The 22,152-nt window shown below is 46.8% G+C and overlaps 1 pseudogene; it reads left to right on the top strand.

Moving 5' to 3' along the window:
• Nucleotides 1–22,152, top strand: part of LOC123992553 — a 157,720-nt pseudogene that overhangs the window by 52,992 nt on the left and 82,576 nt on the right.

Consider the following 22,152-nt stretch of genomic DNA (forward strand, 5'->3'; position numbering starts at 1 on the left):
TTAGGGCTGCTGCTGAGGCTCTCTGTAGGAATGTTAAACTACACATAACTGCTGCTGAAGCACTCTGTAGGGATGTTAAACTACACATAACTGCTGCTGAAGCACTCTGTAGGGATGTTAAACTACACATAACTGCTGCTGAAGGCCCTCTGTAGGAATGTTAAACTACACATAACTGCTTCTGAGGACCTCTGTAGGGATGTTAAACTACACATAACTGCTGCTGAAGCACTCTGTAGGGATGTTAAACTACACATAACTGCTGCTGAGGACCTCTGTAGGGATGTTAAACTACACATAACAGCTGCTGAAGCCCTCTGTAGGGATGTTAAACTACACATAACTGCTGCTGAGGCCCTCTGTAGGGATGTTAAACTACACATAACTGCTGCTGAGGCCCTCTGTAGGGATGTTAAACTACACATAACAGCTGCTGAGGACCTCTGTAGGGATGTTAAACTACACATAACAGCTGCTGAGGACCTCTGTAGGGATGTTAAACTACACATAACAGCTGCTGAGGACCTCTGTAGGGATGTTAAACTACACATAACAGCTGCTGAGGACCTCTGTAGGGATGTTAAACTACACATAACTGCTGCTGAGGCCCTCTGTAGGGATGTTAAACTACACATAACAGCTGCTGAGGACCTCTGTAGGGATGTTAAACTACACATAACAGCTGCTGAGGACCTCTGTAGGGATGTTAAACTACACATAACAGCTGCTGAGGACCTCTGTAGGGATGTTAAACTACACATAACAGCTGCTGAGGACCTCTGTAGGGATGTTAAACTACACATAACAGCTGCTGAGGACCTCTGTAGGGATGTTAAACTACACATAACAGCTGCTGAGGACCTCTGTAGGGATGTTAAACTACACATAACAGCTGCTGAGGACCTCTGTAGGGATGTTAAACTACACATAACAGCTGCTGAGGACCTCTGTAGGGATGTTAAACTACACATAACAGCTGCTGAGGACCTCTGTAGGGATGTTAAACTACACATAACAGCTGCTGAGGACCTCTGTAGGGATGTTAAACTACACATAACAGCTGCTGAGGACCTCTGTAGGGATGTTAAACTACACATAACAGCTGCTGAGGACCTCTGTAGGGATGTTAAACTACACATAACAGCTGCTGAGGACCTCTGTAGGGATGTTAAACTACACATAACTGCTGCTGAGGACCTCTGTAGGGATGTTAAACTACACATAACAGCTGCTGAGGACCTCTGTAGGGATGTTAAACTACACATAACTGCTATATGTTGTTGATCTTTATTGTATCAACAAAGTTGGTGGTATCATATTGGTGAGGTTTCCTAAAAGACATGGTGTACAAATAGCAGCAGGAGGGTGCTTCATCTCAGTCCAGGTTCAGGGCCCTGCCCAGTGTCTAATCCCTCGTCATCTCAGCCCAGGTTCAGGGCCCTGCCCAGTGTCTAATCCCTCTTCATCTCAGCCCAGGTTCAAGGCCCGGCCCAGTGTCTAAACCCTCTTCATCTCAGCCCAGGTTCAGGGCCCTGCCCAGTGTCTAATCCCTCTTCATCTCAGCCCAGGTTCAGGGCCCTGCCCAGTGTCTAATCCCTCGTCATCTCAGCCCAGGTTCAAGGCCCTGCCCAGTGTCTAATCCCTCGTCATCTCAGCCCAGGTTCAAGGCCCTGCCCAGTGTCTAATCCCTCTTCATCTCAGCCCAGGTTCAGGGACCTGCCCAGTGTCTAATCCCTCGTCATCTCAGCCCAGGTTCAGGGCCCTGCCCAGTGTCTAATCCCTCTTCATCTCAGCCCAGGTTCAAGGCCCTGCCCAGTGTCTAATCCCTCTTCATCTCAGCCCAGGTTCAGGGACCTGCCCAGTGTTTAATCCCTCTTCATCTCAGCCCAGGTTCAGGGACCTGCCCAGTGTCTAATCCCTCGTCATCTCAGCCCAGGTTCAGGGCCCTGCCCAGTGTCTAATCCCTCTTCATCTCAGCCCAGGTTCAAGGCCCTGCCCAGTGTCTAATCCCTCTTCATCTCAGCCCAGGTTCAGGGACCTGCCCAGTGTCTAATCCCTCTTCATATCAGCCCAGGTTCAGGGACCTGCCCAATGTCTAATCCCTCTTCATCTCAGCCCAGGTTCAGGGCCCTGCCCAGTGTCTAATCCCTCTTCATCTCAGCCCAGGTTCAGGGACCTGCCCAGTGTCTAATCCCTCTTCATCTCAGCCCAGGTTCAGGGTCCTGCCCAGTGTCTAATCCCTCTTCATCTCAGCCCAGGTTCAGGGCCCTGCCCAGTGTCTAATCCCTCTTCATCTCAGTCCAGGTTCAGGGCCCTGCCCAGTGTCTAATCCCTCGTCATCTCAGCCCAGGTTCAGGGATCTGCCCAGTGTCTAATCCCTCGTCATCTCAGCCCAGGTTCAGGGCCCTGCCCAGTGTCTAATCCCTCTTCATCTCAGCCCAGGTTCAAGGCCCTGCCCAGTGTCTAATCCCTCTTCATCTCAGCCCAGGTTCAGGGCCCTGCCCAGTGTCTAATCCCTCGTCATCTCAGCCCAGGTTCAGGGCCCTGCCCAGTGTCTAATCCCTCTTCATCTCAGCCCAGGTTCAGGGCCCTGCCCAGTGTCTAATCCCTCTACATCTCAGCCCAGGTTCAGGGCCCTGCCCAGTGTCTAATCCCTCTTCATCTCAGCCCAGGTTTAGGGCCCTGCCCAGGGTCTAATCCCTCTTCATCCTAGCCCAGGTTCAAGGCACTGCCCAGTGTCTAATCCCTCTTCATCTCAGCCCCGGTTTAGGGCCCTGCCCAGTGTCTAATCCCTCTTCATCCTAGCCCAGGTTCAAGGCCCTGCCCAGTGTCTAATCCCTCTTCATCTCAGCCCAGGTTCAGGGCCCTGCCCGTGCCCAATTTACTGCCTCAAAGCAGCCTCCCTCACTCTGTTTCCCAGACAGGGGTTTATCACGGAAGATAATGGAATCACAGGGGGTGGGGGTGGGGTGTAATCAGAGAGTGATAAATGGATGGAGTAATAAGCAAGTTAGAGAGAGTAAGGAAGGGAGACAGAGAAATCAAATACAAAAGTTGAGAAGGATGGAGGAAGAAGAAAAAAACAAGGAATGTGAGACCAATAAAAAGGGAGGGGTGAGGCAGAAGTTTATAGCAGAGCCTATTGGATTTTCTTTCTGCGTTTACAGCAACACTAACCGTGGTTAGGATCAGGTATATGATGGAGGCTGAGGTTCTACTTCAAGAAACACGTCTGAAAGAACAATGAATGGAGAAAGTGGGGGGGAAAGGGGGAGAGAGAGAGTGGAGTGTATATTTGATTTTGAGTAGTGTGTAAATCTCCATGATACAGAGATTGTGAATAGAATAGGTTGTTCCTGGAATAGGAGACACATCTTCTGAACCTAAAATAACACACTTCTCAGGGCCTTACAAGCACACAGTGTGAGGCAGGACTAGGGTGTGTGTGTGTAGCAGGACATGAAAGCTACACTACGGATGCATAATCGAAACAAATTGCATCACCCTCCTTTAACGAAGCAGTGGATGAGTTACATACTGTGGAGGAGAGGGGAAGTTTGCAGACAAGCGCCGGAGACGTCAGAGAAATCTTTCTCTCTCTCTCTCTCTTGTCTCTCTCTCTCTCTCTCTCTCTGTCTCTCTCTCTCTCTCTCTCTCTCTCTCTCTCTCTCTCTCTCTCTCTCTCTCTCTCTCTCTCTCTCTCTCTCTCTCTCTCTCTCTGTCTTTCTCATGTGTCCCTACTCTCTCTCTCTCTCTCTCTCTCTCTCTCTCTCTGTCTCTCTCTCTCTCTCTCTCTCTCTCTCTCTCTGTCTCTCTCTCTCTCTCTGTCTCTCTCTCTCTGGTCTCTCTGTCTCTCTATCTCTCTCTCTGTCTCTCTCTCTCTCTGTCTCTCTCTCTGTCTCTCTCTCTCTCTCTCTCTCTCTCTCTCTCTCTCTCTCTCTCTCTCTCTCTCTCTCTCTCCTCTCTCTCAGCTCCTGCCTCTATCTCTCTCTCTCTCTCTGTCTCTCTGTCTCTCTGTCTCTCTGTCTCTCTGTCTCTGTCTCTCTCTGTCACTCTCTCTCTCTCTCTCTCTCTCTCTCTCTCTCTGTCTGTCAATCTCTCTCTCTCTCTCTCTCTGTCGCCGTCTGTCTCTCTCTCTCTCTCTGTCTCTCTCTCTCTCTCTCTCTCTCTCTGTCTCTCTCTCTCTTTCTCTGTCTCTCTCTCTCTCTGTCTCTCTCTCTCTCTCTCTCTCTGTCAGCAGTAGGTCTCTCTCTCTCTCTCTCTGTCCTCTCTCTCTCTCTCTCTCTCAATCTCTCTCTCTCTCTCTCTGTCTCTCTCTCTCTTTCTCTGTCTCTCTCTCTCTCTCTGTCCCTCTATCTCTCTCTCTCTCTCTCTGTCTCTCTCTCTGTCTCTCTCTCTCTTTCTCTGTCTCTCTCTCTCTCTCTCTGAAGAGCTGCAGGGTTTTAGGGAGATTAATTGCATACATAACATCAGCACGGAATTGTAACAGTGAGACATGAGTCAGAATTATTAGTTTGATTTGTTGTTGTTGTGTCGTCTGTGTGAGAGATGACCTCCCAGAGGAGTCAGCGGAAACTGATTGTTTATGTGTAGTAATTATGTTAGTAGTGTTTGGCTCTCTACTGTGGAATTGGTATTGTTGAGAGGGCCAAAATAATTAATGGGAAACATTCTTGTGATATGAAAATCAAGTTGCAAATATAATTTTCTGTGTTTTGTCAGCTCTTTTGACAAGCACACACACACACACACACACACACACACACACACACACACACACACACACACACACACACACACACACACACACACACACACACACACACACACACACACACCCTCACATGCACCCAGCAGCTGCAATTTGTTGTTGCAATTATGGACGACACAAACTGAAGCATCCACTCGTTAAAATGTTTGACGGATTTCACGAGATTCCGCTATGTGAATATACATTAATGAGCATCTCTTTCTCTGCCTCTCTGCCTGCATTCTGTTCTCAGTATTCCTGGCGTGTTCTTCTGGCTCTATCTCAAATGTCTATTGCATGTGTGTATAGTACAATTAGGCTTCAAGCATTCTCAGTACAATTAGCCTTTAAGCATTCTCAGTACAATTAGGCTTCAAGCATTCTCATCTCTCCTTCCTCCCTTTCTCTCTCCCTGCAGTCTGTTCGCAGTACTCGCGGGGTGTGTTTGCTATCTTCGGCCTGTACGACAAGCGTTCGGTGCACACCCTGACGTCGTTCTGCAGCGCTCTGCACATCTCCCTGGTCACGCCCAGTTTCCCCACGGAGGGGGAGGGCCAGTTCACCCTGCAGCTCCGCCCCTCTATCAGAGGAGCTCTGCTGTCCCTGCTGGACCATTACGACTGGAGTCGCTTCGTATTCCTCTACACACAGACAGAGGTAACAGATGTTAATCAAACAATACCCAATCAATGAATCAATCAATCAGTCAGTCAGGCAGTAGGTCAACCAGTCAGTTAATCTGTCAGTCAGTCAGTCAATCAATGAATCAATCAATCAGTCAGTCAGGCAGTAGGTCAACCAGTCAGTTAATCTGTCAGTCAGTCAGTCAATCAATGAATCAATCAATCAGTCAGTCAGGCAGTAGGTCAACCAGTCAGTTAATCTGTCAGTCAGTCAGTCAATCAATGAATCAATCAATCAGTCAGTCAGTCAGTAGGTCAACCAGTCAGTTAATCTGTCAGTCAGTCAGTCAATCAATGAATCAATCAATCAGTCAGTCAGGCAGTAGGTCAACCAGTCAGTTAATCTGTCAGTCAGTCAGTCAATCAATGAATCAATCAATCAGTCAGTCAGGCAGTAGGTCAACCAGTCAGTTAATCTGTCAGTCAGTCAATCAATGAATCAATCAATCAGTCAGTCAGGCAGTAGGTCAACCAGTCAGTTAATCTGTCAGTCAGTCAGTCAATCAATGAATCAATCAATCAGTCAGTCAGTCAGTAGGTCAACCAGTCAGTTAATCTGTCAGTCAGTCAGTCAATCAATGAATCAATCAATCAGTCAGTCAGTCAGTAGGTCAACCAGTCAGTTAATCTGTCAGTCAGTCAGTCAATCAATGAATCAATCAATCAGTCAGTCAGGCAGTAGGTCAACCAGTCAGTTAATCTGTCAGTCAGTCAATCAATGAATCAATCAATCAGTCAGTCAGTCAGTAGGTCAACCAGTCAGTTAATCTGTCAGTCAGTCAGTCAATCAATGAATCAATCAATCAGTCAGTCAGGCAGTAGGTCAACCAGTCAGTTAATCTGTCAGTCAGTCAGTCAATCAATGAATCAATCAATCAGTCAGTCAGGCAGTAGGTCAACCAGTCAGTTAATCTGTCAGTCAGTCAGTCAATCAATGAATCAATCAATCAGTCAGTCAGGCAGTAGGTCAACCAGTCAGTTAATCTGTCAGTCAGTCAGTCAATCAATGAATCAATCAATCAGTCAGTCAGGCAGTAGGTCAACCAGTCAGTTAATCTGTCAGTCAGTCAGTCAATCAATGAATCAATCAATCAGTCAGTCAGGCAGTAGGTCAACCAGTCAGTTAATCTGTCAGTCAGTCAATCAATGAATCAATCAATCAGTCAGTCAGGCAGTAGGTCAACCAGTCCGTTAATCTGTCAGTCAGTCAATCAATCAATGAATCAATCAATCAGTCAGTCAGGCAGTAGGTCAACCAGTCAGTTAATCTGTCAGTCAGTCAGTCAATCAATGAATCAATCAATCAGTCAGTCAGGCAGTAGGTCAACCAGTCAGTTAATCTGTCAGTCAGTCAGTCAATCAATGAATCAATCAATCAGTCAGTCAGGCAGTAGGTCAACCAGTCAGTTAATCTGTCAGTCAGTCAGTCAATCAATGAATCAATCAATCAGTCAGTCAGGCAGTAGGTCAACCAGTCAGTTAATCTGTCAGTCAGTCAGTCAATCAATGAATCAATCAATCAGTCAGTCAGTCAGGCAGTAGGTCAACCAGTCAGTTAATCTGTCAGTCAGTCAGTCAATCAATGAATCAATCAATCAGTCAGTCAGTCAGTAGGTCAACCAGTCCGTTAATCTGTCAGTCAGTCAATCAATCTAATCTAATCAATCCAAGGGAAGCAGAAAAGAGGAAAGAGGAAGAGTGGAAAATGGAAGGCAGTGAGCAGGAACTCCGCTCAACCCAGTAATTCACAGAGCTCAACCCAGTCATTCACAGAGCTCAACCCAGTCATTCACAGAGCTCAACCCAGTAATTCACAGAGCTCAACCCAGTCATTCACAGAGCTCAACCCAGTCATTCACAGAGCTCAACCCAGTAATTCACAGAGCTCAACCCAGTAATTCACAGAGCTCAACCCAGTAATTCACGGAGTTTAACCCAGTCATTCACATAGTTCAACCCAGTCATTCACAGAGTTCAACCCAGTCATTCACAGAGTTCAACCCAGTCATTCACAGAGCTCAACCCAGTCATTCACAGAGTTTAACCCAGTCATTCACATAGTTCAACCCAGTCATTCACAGAGCTCAACCCAGTAATTCACAGAGCCCAACCCAGTCATTCACAGAGCTCAACCCAGTAATTCACAGAGCTCAACCCAGTCATTCACAGAGCTCAACCCAGTAATTCACAGAGTTTAACCCAGTCATTCACATAGTTCAACCCAGTCATTCACAGAGCTCAACCCAGTAATTCACAGAGCTCAACCCAGTAATTCACAGAGCTCAACCTAGTAATTCACAGAGTTCAACCCAGTAATTGACATAGTTCAACCCAGTCATTCATTCAGCTCAACCCAGTAATTCACATAGTTCAACCCAGTCATTCATACAGCTCAACCCAGTAATTCACATAGTTCAACCCAGTCATTCATACAGCTCAACCCAGTAATTCACATAGTTCAAACCAGTCATTCATTCAGCTCAACCCAGTAATTCACATAGTTCAACCCAGTCATTCATACAGCTCAACCCAGTAATTCACAGAGCTCAACCCAGTCATTCATACAGCTCAACCCAGTAATTCACATAGTTCAACCCAGTCATTCATACAGCTCAACCCAGTAATTCACACAGCTCAACCCAGTCATTCACACAGCTCAACCCAGTCATTCACACAGCTCAACCCAGTCATTCACACAGCTCAACCCATTCATTAACACAGCTCAACCCAGTCATTCACAGAGCTCAACCCAGTCATTCACACAGCTCAACCCAGTCATTCACACAGCTCAACCCAGTCATTCACACAGCTCAACCCAGTCATTCACACAGCTCAACCCAGTCATTCACACAGCTCAACCCAGTCATTAACTCAGCTTGTTACTGAACTAACCGTGACTGTGATTATCTGTGGAGAGGCTGACAGAGATTAAAGTGAGCTTGTTCCCCTTGATGCTGTGTGTGCTGACAGATTGGACACAGCTGATGCCCTCCGCTCCGGACTATCGTCATGGGAATACTCAGCACGGAACCCTAAACCAGACATTCCCACATTCACTCCCCATGCCAGGGTCTCGATGCCCTCTGAGTGGCTAGCAGTGCCAGTCCCGCCACACAATGCATTTTCTCAGTGTGTGTGTGTCTCCCTTCTGCCAGTCTCTCTGTGGCCCGGCTTGGCTAGGTCGACACCAAGGGGATTGTAGGTGCGGTTTCCGCTTCACTCACCCGTGACTCGCCGAGGCAGGGCCGTTCATTAGCATTTCCCATCAGCCCGTGCTGTCGGTAATGTGGTGGAAAATGGGCAGTAAGAGGGATCTGTTTTATGCTCCATGCTCCACAGACAGCATTGCACACACACACACACACACACACACACACACACACACACACACACACACACACACACACACACACACACACACACACACACACACACACACACACACACACACACACACACACACACACATATATATATATATATATATGCACACACACACATATATACAGTGCCTTGCGAAAGTATTCGGCCCCCTTGAACTTTGCGATCTTTTGCCACATTTCAGGCTTCAAACATAAAGATATAAAACTGTAGTGAAGAATCAACAACAAGTGGGACACAATCATGAAGTGGAACAACATTTATTGGATATTTCAAACTTTTTTAACAAATCAAAAACTGAAAAATTGGGCGTGCAAAATTATTCAGCCCCCTTAAGTTAATACTTTGTAGCGCCACCTTCTGCTGCGATTACAGCTGTAAGTCGCTTGGGGTATGTCTCTATCAGTTTTGCACATCGAGAGACTGACATTTTTTCCCATTCCTCCTTGAAAACAGCTCGAGCTCAGTGAGGTTAGATGGAGAGCATTTGTGAACAGCAGTTTTCAGTTCTTTCCACAGATTCTCGATTGGATTCAGGTCTGGACTTTGACTTGGCCATTCTAACACCTGGATATGTTTATTTTTGAAACATTCCATTGTAGATTTTGCTTTATGTTTTGGATCATTGTCTTGTTGGAAGACAAATCTCTGTCCCAGTCTCAGGTCTTTTGCAGACTCCATCAGGTTTTCTTCCAGAATGGTCCTGTATCTGGCTCCATCCACACATCTTCCCATCAATTTTAACCATCTTCCCTGTCCCTGCTGAAGAAAAGCAGGCCCAAACCATGATGCTGCCACCACCATGTTTGACAGTGGGGATGGTGTGTTCAGGGTGATGAGCTGTGTTGCTTTTATGCCAAACATAACATTTTGCATTGTTGCCAAAAAGTTCAATTTTGGTTTCATCTCACCAGAGCACCTTCTTCCACATGTTTGGTGTGTCTCCCAGGTGGCTTGTGGCAAACTTTAAACAACACTTTTTATGGATATCTTTAAGAAATGGCTTTCTTCTTGCCACTCTTCCATAAAGGCCAGATTTGTGCAATATACGACTGATTGTTGTCCTATGGACAGAGTGTCCCATCTCAGCTGTAGATCTCTGCAGTTCATCCAGAGTGATCATGGGCCTCTTGGCTGCATTTCTGATCAGTCTTCTCCTTGTATGAGCTGAAAGTTTAGAGGGACTTGGTAGATTTGCAGTGGTCTGATACTCCTTCCATTTCAGTATTATTGCTTGCACAGTGCTCCTTGGGATGTTTAAAGCTTGGGAAATCTTTTTGTATCCAAATCCGGCTTTAAACTTCTTCACAACAGTATCTCGGACCTGCCTGGTGTGTTCCTTGTTCTTCATGATGCTCTCTGCGCTTTTAACGGACCTCTGAGACTATCACAGTGCAGGTGCATTTATACACACACACACACACACACACGCACACACATATACACACACACACACATACACATGTACACACACACACGCACACACATATACATACATACACACACACATATATATACACACACACATATATACACACACACACGCACACATATATACACACACACACCCGCACACATATATATATACACACACATATACACACACACCCGCACACATATATATACACACACATATACACACACATATATACACACACACACACTCAGATTTAGGTTCCGCAGCTACTGAGGGTTCATCTGTTGTAAAGCTTTTGAAACCGGGAGAAAGGCAGGTGGAAACACACTGAGGATTTTGAAGGCCTGCATGTGTTTTTGACTGGGAAGCTGTGTGCCCATTGGTTCACAAATATCTGTTCCCAAGCCTTCTTTTATGTGTTTATGTGTCACCTGATATTTTGGGTCTATAAAGCTGTATTTTTTTCATTGTTACATTTTTCCTGTTGTCTGTTGTATAGTCAGGGATCGGCTCCAGCCAGGAGACAGACAGACAGACAGACAGACAGACAGACAGACAGACAGACAGACAGACAGACAGACAGACAGACAGACAGACAGACAGACAGACAGACAGACAGACAGACAGACAGACAGACAGACAGACAGACAGACAGACAGACAGACAGACAGACAGACAGACAGACAGACAGACAGACAGACAGACATAGACTGGACACAGACAGACAGACAGGCAGACAGACAGACAGACAGACAGACAGACAGACAGACAGACAGACAGACAGACAGACAGACAGACAGACAGACAGACAGACAGACAGACAGACAGACAGACAGACAGACACAGACACAGACAGACAGACACACAGACACACAGACAGACAGACTGTTAGATAGTCTGGACAGACAGACAGACAGACAGACAGACAGACAGACAGACAGACAGACAGACAGACAGACAGACAGACAGACAGACAGACAGACAGACTGTTAGATAGTCTGGACAGACAGACAGACAGACAGACAGACAGACAGACAGACAGACAGACAGACAGACAGACAGACAGACAGACAGACAGACAGTTAGACAGACAGACAGACAGACAGACAGACTGTTAGATAGTCTGGACAGACAGACAGACAGACAGACAGACAGACAGACAGACAGACAGACAGACAGACAGACAGACAGACAGACAGACAGACAGACAGACAGACAGACAGACAGACAGACAGACAGACAGACAGACAGACTGTTAGATAGTCTGGACAGACAGACAGACAGACAGACAGACAGACAGACAGACAGACAGACAGACAGACAGACAGACAGACAGACAGACAGACAGACAGACAGACAGACAGACAGACAGACAGACAGACAGACAGACTGTTAGATAGTCTGGACAGACAGACAGACAGACAGACAGACAGACAGACAGACAGACAGACAGACAGACAGACAGACAGACAGACAGACAGACAGACAGACAGACAGACAGACAGACAGACAGACAGACTGTTAGATAGTCTGGACAGACAGACAGACAGACAGACAGACAGACAGACAGACAGACAGACAGACAGACAGACAGACAGACAGACAGACAGACAGACAGACAGACAGACAGACAGACAGACAGACAGACAGACAGAACGTCAGACAGACAGACAGACAGACAGACAGACATGCAGAACGTCAGACAGACAGACAGACAGACAGACACGTCAGACAGACGACAGGCAGAACGTCAGACAGACAGACAGACAGACAGACAGACAGACAGACAGACAGACAGGCAGAACGTCAGACAGACAGACAGACCGACAGGCAGAACGTCAGACAGACAGACAGGCCGACAGGCAGAACGTCAGACAGACAGGCAGGCAGAACGTCAGACAGACAGACAGACATACTGTTAGCCTCCAGCTGAGGGGTGTTTACACAGGGACAGCTGTTGTTGATTGCTGCCGGGAGTGTTTGGGGGAACTGTGGACATAATGATGGAAGCATCAGGGTGAGAGAGACAAAGAGTGACAGAAAGACAGAGGGGAGACAGAGGGTGATAGAGAACGGAACAGACAGCAGAGGTGTCAGAGACAGGGGATCAGGACAGTACCTGGGGGCACAGTGACGGGTACTTTAGTGAAGGGTTGCTCTAGACAGACAAGAAGAAAGAGGGCCAGTGAAGGAAGGGGCATCTGGCATTTAGAGTGTTTTGCAATATTTCTGTTTAGTTTGATATTTCCAAAACACTGTTTTTGTTTACTTAAATATTTGATCTATTTGTTTCATCTTCAGCTTAAATTTTCTGAAATGTCATTTTTGGCATTTCTCCAGATTGATGATGTCTGGTTGTCTTTGTGTCTCTGATCTGTTGTCTAGGTTATGCCATCCTACAGGCAATCATGGAGCGAGCAGGTCAAAACGGTTGGCAGGTGAGCACCACATGGGCGCACACATGGGCGCACACAGACACACGCACGCACACACACAGACACACACACACACACACACACACACACAGACACACACACACAGGTTAATTGCTCTGACTCTGTGCAGGTGAGTGCCATCTGCGTGGAGAGTTTCAACGAGGCAGCGTACCGTCGTCTGCTAGAAGACCTGGACCGCCGGCAGGAGAGGAAGTATGTCATCGACCTGGAGCCTGAGAGACTGCAGAGCATTCTAGAACAGGTGAGTCTGAGAGGCTGCAAAGCATTCTAGAACAGGTGAGTCTGAGAGACTGCAAAGCATTCTAGAACAGGTGAGTCTGATGAGAGACTGCAGAGCATTCTAGAACAGGTGAGTCTGATGAGAGATTGCAGAGCATTCTAGAACAGGTGAGTCTGAGAGACTGCAGAGCATTCTAGAACAGGTGAGTCTGAGAGACTGCAGAGCATTCTAGAACAGGTGAGTCTGAGAGACTGCAGAGCATTCTAGAACAGGTGAGTCTGAGAGACTGCAAAGCATTCTAGAACAGGTGAGTCTGAGAGACTGCAAAGCATTCTAGAACAGGTGAGTCTGATGAGAGACTGCAGAGCATTCTAGAACAGGTGAGTCTGATGAGAGACTGCAGAGCATTCTAGAACAGGTGAGTCTGAGAGATTTCAGAGCATTCTAGAACAGGTGAGTCTGATGAGAGACTGCAGAGCATTCTAGAACAGGTGAGTCTGATGAGAGATTGCAGAGCATTCTAGAACAGGTGAGTTTGATGAGAGACTGCGGAGCATTCTAGAACAGGTGAGTCTGAGAGGCTGCAGAGCATTCTAGAACAGGTGAGTCTGAGAGATTTCAGAGCATTCTAGAACAGGTGAGTCTGATGAGAGACTGCAGAGCATTCTAGAACAGGTGAGTCTGAGAGACTGCAGAGCATTCTAGAACAGGTGAGTCTGAGAGATTTCAGAGCATTCTAGAACAGGTGAGTCTGATGAGAGACTGCAGAGCATTCTAGAACAGGTGAGTCTGAGAGATTTCAGAGCATTCTAGAACAGGTGAGTCTGAGAGATTTCAGAGCATTCTAGAACAGGTGAGTCTGAGAGATTTCAGAGCATTCTAGAACAGGTGAGTCTGATGAGAGACTGCAGAGCATTCTAGAACAGGTGAGTCTGAGAGATTTCAGAGCATTCTAGAACAGGTGAGTCTGATGAGAGACTGCAGAGCATTCTAGAACAGGTGACTACAGAACTCAACATCCCACACCCTTACACACACACAATCTCTCTCTCAGCCTTGTGGTCGTTCATACGCATTAGTACCCCTCTCCTCCTCTCTTCACTGAACACAACTACTGACGGCCAGACTGTGACTCTAACAGTTGAGACAGGTATGTCTGTCTGCCTCTTCTCTGCTGCTGTCATCTTTGACCCCAGCTGCAGGGTAATGTCCCATTGGTCAGCCATCTGTCACTACTTCCCTGTGCATGCATCATTTCCTCTTCTGGCCAGGTCTCCCTTCCTGTCTACTGGTCTGACAAATATGGGCAGACACACACCAGCAACTACAAGCACGGACACATGCACAAATACACACACAAACACACACCTGTGCATTGGTCTGCCCAGAAACAGCAGGCTCGGTAGTATTGGCATGGATGGCATCATCAGTCCGACAGAGATTGCTCTCTCTCTCTCAATTTGAAAGGGCTTTATTGTCATGGGAAAATATGTTTACATTGCCAAAGCAAGTGAAATAGATAATGAACAAAAGTGAAATAAACAATAAAAAAAATGTTTAGCACAAAAGTTGTATTTACAACGGTATTTGTTCTTCACTGGTTGCCCTTTTCTTGTGGCAACAGTTGCTGCTGTGATGACACAAGGTGGTATTTCATCCAGTAGATCTTGGAGTTGATCAAAATTGGATATGTTTTCAAATTATTTGTGGGTCTGTGTAATTTGAGAGAAATATGTGTCTCTAATATGGTCATACATTTGGCAGGAGGTTCGGAAGTGCAGCTCAGTTTCCACCTCATGTTGTGGGCAGTGTGCACATGTCTTCTCTTGAGAGCCAGGTCTGCCTACGGCGGCCTTTCTTAATAGCAAGGCTATGCTCACTGAGTCTGTACATGGTCAAAACTTTCCTTAATTTTGGGTCAATCACAGTGGTCAGGTATTCTGCCACTGTGTACACTGTGTTTAGGGCCAAATAGCATTCTACTTTGCTCAGGTATTTTGTTAATTCTTTCCAATGTGTTAAGTAATTCTCTCTCTCTCTCTCTCTCTCTCTCTCTCTCTCTCTCTCTCTCTCTCTCTCTCTCTCTCTCTCTCTCTCTCTCTCTCTCTCTCTCTCTCTGGATTGCCATTCATTTTCTTCTCTTCCTTTCTCCCCTCTCATCCCCTTTCGTTCTCCCCTCTTCTCCTCCTCTATTTTCCTCTTCTCTTCCTCTCTTTCTCCAGGCCGTTAGTGTGGGGAAACATGTCAAAGGCTACCATTACATCTTGGCCAACCTGGTAAGTATGTGTGTGACTTCTTAGTGCATCCCAATAGTCTAAAGTGGTTTCATTTCCATGTCTGCTCCCCTCCTGCTCTCCTTCATCTCTGCTAACATGAACCAACTGAACAAGTGAAAACAAATACCCCAAATATCCCCATCCACATGATATGTTTTTTTAGATTAGTGCAGATGAAAGAGAGGAGATGAGGAGAAGAGTGGAAGGGGGAAGGTTGTGGTATGTACAGAGGGTACAGGCAGGTGGCTGAGGTTTACCTTGTCTCTGAGGAAAATGTGAGTCAACTCTGAGCCAGACAGACAGAACCATGCCTTTGTGAGGAGAATGGTTTGAAGGCACTTCAGACAGTGCATTCCCTTTCTCTCGCCATCCCCCACTCTCTCTCTCTCTCTCTCTCCTCTCTCTCTCTCTCTCTAGCTTGGGAAAAGAAGGTGCATTCCTGTCTCAGAGCTTCCATATTCAGGCAAAGCCAGGGTAATCTTCAAATGCAGTTGTGCCTAACACCTCTCTCTCTCCCTCTCTCTCTCTCTCTTCCTCTCCCTCTCTCTCTCCCCCTTCCTCTCCCTCTCTCTCTCCCCCTTCCTCTCCCTCTCCCTCTCCCTCTCTCTCTCCCCCTTTCCCCCCTCTCCCTCTCCCCCTTCCCCTCCCTCTCCCTCTCTCTCTCTCCCCTCTCTCTCTCCCCTCCCCCTTCTTCTCCCTCTCTTCCTCTCCCTCTCCCTCTCTCTCTCCCCTCCCCCTCCCTCTCCCTCTCCCTCTCTCTTCCTCCCCCTCCCTCTCCCTCTCCCTCTCCTCTCTCTCTCTCTCTCTCTCTCTCTCTCTCTCCCCCTTCCTCTCCCTCTCTCTCTCCCCCTCCCCCCCTTCCTCTCGCTCGCTCTCTTCCCTCTCCCCCTCCCCTCCCTCTCCCTCTCCCTCTCTCTCTCCCTCTCTCTCCACTGTCTCTCTCCCATCAAGGGTTTTAAAGACATATCTCTAGAGAGATTTATGCATGGTGGGGCTAACATCACAGGGTTCCAGTTGGTTGACTTCAGTAAGCCAATAGTCCTCAAACTGATGCAGCGCTGGAACAAACTGGACCAGAGAGAGTACCCAGGCTCTGACATCCCACCCAAGGTACACACACACTCACACTGCTGCAGATGGTTCTAGAATCATGTTGGAGAGAGAACTATTTTCTTCTATCACAGCTCTTTAACCAATCACACTGACTCCGAGAAGCAGCAGGAAACACTCAGCTGTTAGACATAGTGTCCCACCCCTCTCTCTCCCTCTCTCCAAATCAAAGGGCTTTATTGGCATGGGAAACATATGTTACATGGACAAGCAAGTGAAATAGACATTAAATAAAAGTGAAATAAACAATTAAAAATTAACAGTAAGTGTTACACTATGCACAGCTATTTTCACGTCTCTCCAGAGATGTTCGATCGGGTTCAAGTCCAGGCTCTGGCTGGGCCACTCAAGGACATTCAGAGACTTGTCCCAAAGCCACTCCTGCGTTGTCTTGAGTGTGTGCTTTGGGTCGTTGTCCTGTTGGAAGGTGAACCTTCACCCCAGTCGAGGTCCTGAGTACTCTGAAGCAGGTTTTCATCAAGGATCTCTAGGTCTGTCTGATCTCTGTTCATCTTTGCCTCGATCCTGACTAGTCTCCCAGTCCCTGCCACTGAAAAACATCCCTACAGCATGATGCTGTCACCACCGTGATTCACCATAGGGATGGGGCTAGGTTTCCTCCAGACGTGACACTTGGGATTCAGGACAAAGAATTCAATCTTGGTTTCATCAGACCAAATAATCTTGTTTCTCATGGTCTCAAATCAAATCAAATTGTATTTGTCACTTGGCACATACAACAGGTATAGGCCTTACAGTGAAATGCATACTTTAGAGCCCATAACTTGTTATGGCTGCAATCCCACTAACGGTATAAGTGCTCTAGGATGGCTAGCCCTGCCCCAGGATGACAAGCCCTGCCCTAGGATGACCTGCCCCACCCTAGGATGACTAGCCTTGCTCTCTAGGATGACTAGCCTTGCTCTCTAGGATGACTAGCCCTGCGCTAGGATGACTAGCTCTGGCCTATGATGACTAGCCCTGACCTAGGATGACTAGATCCACCCTAGAATGACTAGCTCTACCCTAGGATGACTAGCCCTGCCCTAGGATGACTAGCCCTGCCCTAGGATGACCTGCCCCGCCGTAGGATGACTAGCCTTGCTCTCTAGGATGACTAGCCTTGCTCTCTAGGATGACTAGCCCTGCGCTAGGATGACTAGCTCTGACCTATGATGACTAGCCCTAGCCCTGCCCCAGGATGACTAGCCTTGCCCTAGGATGACAAACTATGCCCTAGGATGACTAGCCCTACCCTAGGATAACTAGCTCTGCCCTATGATGACCAGCTCTGCCCTAGGATGACTAGCCCTGCCCCAGGATGACTAGCCCTGCCCTAGGATGACTAGCTCTGCCCTAGGATGACTAGCTCCAGCCTAGAATGACTAGCTCTGCCCTAGGATGACTAGATCCACCCTAGAATGACTAGCTCTACCCTAGGATGACTAGCTCTGCCCTAGGATGACTAGCCCTGCCCTAGGATGACTAGCCCTGCCCTAGGATGACCTGCCCCACCCTAGGATGACTAGCCTTGCTCTCTAGGATGACTAGCCTTGCTCTCTAGGATGACTAGCCCTGCACTAGGATGACTAGCTCTGGCCTATGATGACTAGCCCTAGCCCTGCCCCAGGATGACTAGCCTTGCCCTAGGATGACAAACTATGCCCTAGGATGACTAGCCCTGCCCTAGGATAACTAGCTCTGCCCTATGATGACCAGCTCTGCCCTAGGATGACTAGCCCTGCCCCAGGATGACTAGCCCTGCCCTAGGATGACTAGCTCTGCCCTAGGATGACTAGCTCTGCCCTAGGATGACTAGCTCTGCCCTAGGATGACTAGCCCTGCCCTAGGATGACTAGCCTTGCCCTAGGATGACCTGCCCCTCCCTAGGATGACTAGCCCTGACCTAGGATGACTAGCCCTGACCTAGGATGACTAGCCCTGACCTAGGATGACTAGCTCTGACCTAGGATGACTATCTCTGCCCTAGGATGACTAGCTCCACCCTAGGATGACTAGCTCCGCCCTAGGATGACTAGCCCTGCCCTAGGATGACTAGCTCTGCCCTAGGATGACTAGCTCTGCCCTAGGATGACTAGCTCTGCCCTAGGATGACTAGCCCTGCCCTATGATGACTAGCTCCACCCTAGGATGACTAGCTCCGCCCTAGGATGACTAGGTCAGTGTAATGGCGTTCTTCGTTTGTGGAAAGAGAGTCGGACCGAAATGCACCGTGGTAGTTACTCATGACTTTAATGAATGAAGAGCGAAACATGAAATAACTTATATATATACAAAAACAACAAACGGAACGAGAAACCTATTACAGCCTAACTGGTGAACACTACACAGAGACAGGAACAATCACCCACGAAATACAAAGCGAAACCAGGCTACCTAAATACGGTTCCCAATCAGAGACAACGAGAATCACCTGACTCTGATTGAGAACTGCCTCAGGCAGCCAAGCCATACAACACCCCTACTCAGCCGCAATCCCAATAATACAAAAAACCCAATACGAAATATACAACAATAAAAACCCATGTCACACCCTGGCCTGACCAAATAATTAAAGAAAACACTAAATACTAAGACCAATGCGTGACAGTCAGTGCCGTTTTTAAATTTAGGGAGGATGTTTTTTTTCATGAGCATGGCCTTATTTCTGTTACACCATATTGGATGACTGTCATTCATATTCCATGTACCCAGCTCAATGTAACATAGATAGGTTTAGGCTACTACATGATACTCAAAATTCCCCTATACCCACCATGAGGTTGCTGCAACCTAGCTTATGAATGAAGGTTTACAACGTACAGTAAGTAGGTGAACACAGGTCGAGAGACACATTTGAGGTGACAGGCAGTGACACATGGACAGACAGTGACATTCAATACCGCCTTGCACACACTTGCCTGCATCTAACTAATATAGGGTGTAATCATTAGTCCAATGTAATACCATTAGTAATACCAAAAGCATACATTGACTTGGAAGAGTTCCAGTGTTGTGTTGGAAAGTCATAGCAAGCTGGCTAACATAGCATCGCTCTGAGCAGGGTGTTTCAGTAGGCTAAACTTGCTTGCTGCATTTGCTAGCTAAGTAAGTGAAACTGAATGTGAGAAAAAAAATGACAATATCTCTCTATTACTCTCTTGCTTCGTCATTTTGGAAGAAATGAATTTGTTCAAAACTGTTCAACTGTTGTCTTTTCTCTCTTTGAGTCAACTACTCACCACATTTTAAACACTGCAGTGCTAGCTAGCTGTAGCTTATGCTTTCTGTACTATATTAATTCTCTGGTCCTTTGATTGGGTGGACAACATGTCAGTTCATGCTACAAGAGCTCTGATAGGCTGGAGCAGGGGCGTAGACAGATTCTTTTGGGAGGGTAGTCCTAGAAAATTGTGGATATTACATTTTTCTACTTCATTGAATTTATTTTGCGACGTGTACCATATATTATTTCGTAATACAATAATTTTATACTAGTACAGGGCACTTGGAGCAACCTCGTTACATATACAAATATTTACCTATCCCAGCATATTAAAATAAGGCAGTAACTTTAGACCAGTTGCCAAATTGCCAACAACAAAAAATTCATCTTCGGACGCACTTTAATCTCAATTGCTAAACAAGCCTATATTTGATGTTACAATTTATACCATGGCAGGTGGTAGTACTATGAAATGGTACCTTACCTTTAATAGACGTATCATAAGGCGTGACCTACATCACAAGGTGCAGCCGGCGAGGCTTTGAGTTGAATATGGTGATGATTTCATCATAATCCAATGGATCTGTCAGTTGACGCTCTAAAGACAGCAAACTGCCGGGCGCTTGTCATTGATGTGCGAAGACGATTTCTTTATCCTAGTTGTTGTTGAGAAAAGTCTCTCCACACTGCATGATGTCATTGGAAGTGTGACAATGATCCTTAACAGAAAGTTTATATTAGGGAAAATATCATCAGGGCAGCTGTCAAGTCCACTCATTATGGAGGAAAAGTCACTCTTTCCCATGATCATTTTGCAACTCTGCTGAATAGAAACAGTGAATTCAGCATCCTCAATTGACATTGCATAATGGTCGCATGTGGTCTTCAGCTGCTCTTTAAGGCCGCAGGTTTGGGATTCTTTGGAAAAGGACGCTGCCGCTTGCATGATCCCGTATGTGTCTTCTTGAAATTCTGAGTTCAACACAGTAATCTGTCTGTCTAGAATATTGTTGCAAAGTTGCCTCAGGTCACTGTCACTCTTTACGCTGGATGTTTTCCAGTGGGGTTTTTTTACAGGCAGTTTTCGCTGCCGTGATGTCCTCACATCCCAATTACTAATATCAGGATTAATCATCATCTCTTTAGTTAGTTAGAACTTTATCAATGTCTCCCCTGAGTTCTCTGAATGGAGAAAAGCTGCTTTTGAGGATTTCAATTAAACCAATACCGTCCATCACAGATAATGGAGACACCTGAAACCCCACCTCTTTAAGGAATACCTAGGATAGGATAAGTAATCCCTCTCACCCCACCCCCCCTAAGTTTTAGATGCACTATTGTTAAGTGACTGTCCCACTGGATGTCATAAGGTGAATGCACCAATTTGTAAGTCGCTCTGGATAAGAGCGTCTGCTAAATGACTTAAATGTAAATGTAAATGTAGAGCTTTGTAATCCCTTCGTAACAAAATCACTAGTGTCAAACAATTGACTAAATGGGACTAACAGGAATAAAAACGTGTTGTTCTGGATTTGTTGTAAGAGGGCATCGGCTTCTAATATGGTTTGTCCACAAGCCTCTGGAGACTCTGCAAGAACCTCTAAAATGGCATCTAGCAGTAACAGCACTTTACTCACAGACCCTGATTTTTAACTCCAACGTATATCCGTGGATCTTTCTAGCTCGATACACGGTCTATCGGGATGCAACTCTTTCTGTACTTCATCAAATCAAATCAAATGTATTTATATAGCCCTTCGTACATCAGCTGATATCTCAAAGTGCTGTACAGAAACCCAGCCTAAAACCCCAAACAGCAAGCAATGCAGGTGTAGAAGCACGGTGGCTAGGAAAAACTCCCTAGAAAGGCCAAAACCTAGGAAGAAACCTAGAGAGGAACCAGGCTATGTGGGGTGGCCAGTCCTCTTCTGGCTGTGCCGGGTGGAGATTATAACAGAACATGGCCAAGATGTTCAAATGTTCATAAATGACCAGCATGGTCGAACAATAACAAGGCAGAACAGTTGAAACTGGAGCAGCAGCACAGTCAGGTGGACCAGGGACAGCAAGGAGTCATCATGTCAGGTAGTCCTGGGGCACGGTCCTAGGGCTCAGGTCCTCCGAGAGAGAGAAAGAAAGAGAGAATTAGAGAGAGCATATGTGGGGTGGCCCGTCCTCTTCTGGCTGTGCCGGGTGGAGATTATAACAGAACATGGCCAAAGATGTTCAAATGTTCATAAATGACCAGCATGGTCGAATAATAGTAAGGCAGAACAGTTGAAACTGGAGCAGCAGCATGGCCAGGTGGACTGGGGACAGCAAGGAGTCATCATGTCAGGTAGTCCTGGGGCATGGTCCTAGGGCTCAGGTCCTCCGAGAGAGAGAAAGAAAGAGAGAAGGAGAGAATTAGAGAACGCACACTTAGATTCACACAGGACACCGAATAGGACAGGAGAAGTACTCCAGATATAACAAACTGACCCTAGCCCCCCGACACAAACTACTGCAGCATAAATACTGGAGGCTGAGACAGGAGGGGACAGGAGACACTGTGGCCCCATCCGAGGAAAACCCCGGACAGGGCCAAACAGGAAGGATATAACCCCACCCACTTTGCCAAAGCACAGCCCCCA

The sequence above is a fragment of the Oncorhynchus gorbuscha genome, linkage group LG13 (genome assembly GCF_021184085.1).
Source record: "Oncorhynchus gorbuscha isolate QuinsamMale2020 ecotype Even-year linkage group LG13, OgorEven_v1.0, whole genome shotgun sequence".
NCBI lineage: Eukaryota > Metazoa > Chordata > Actinopteri > Salmoniformes > Salmonidae > Oncorhynchus > Oncorhynchus gorbuscha.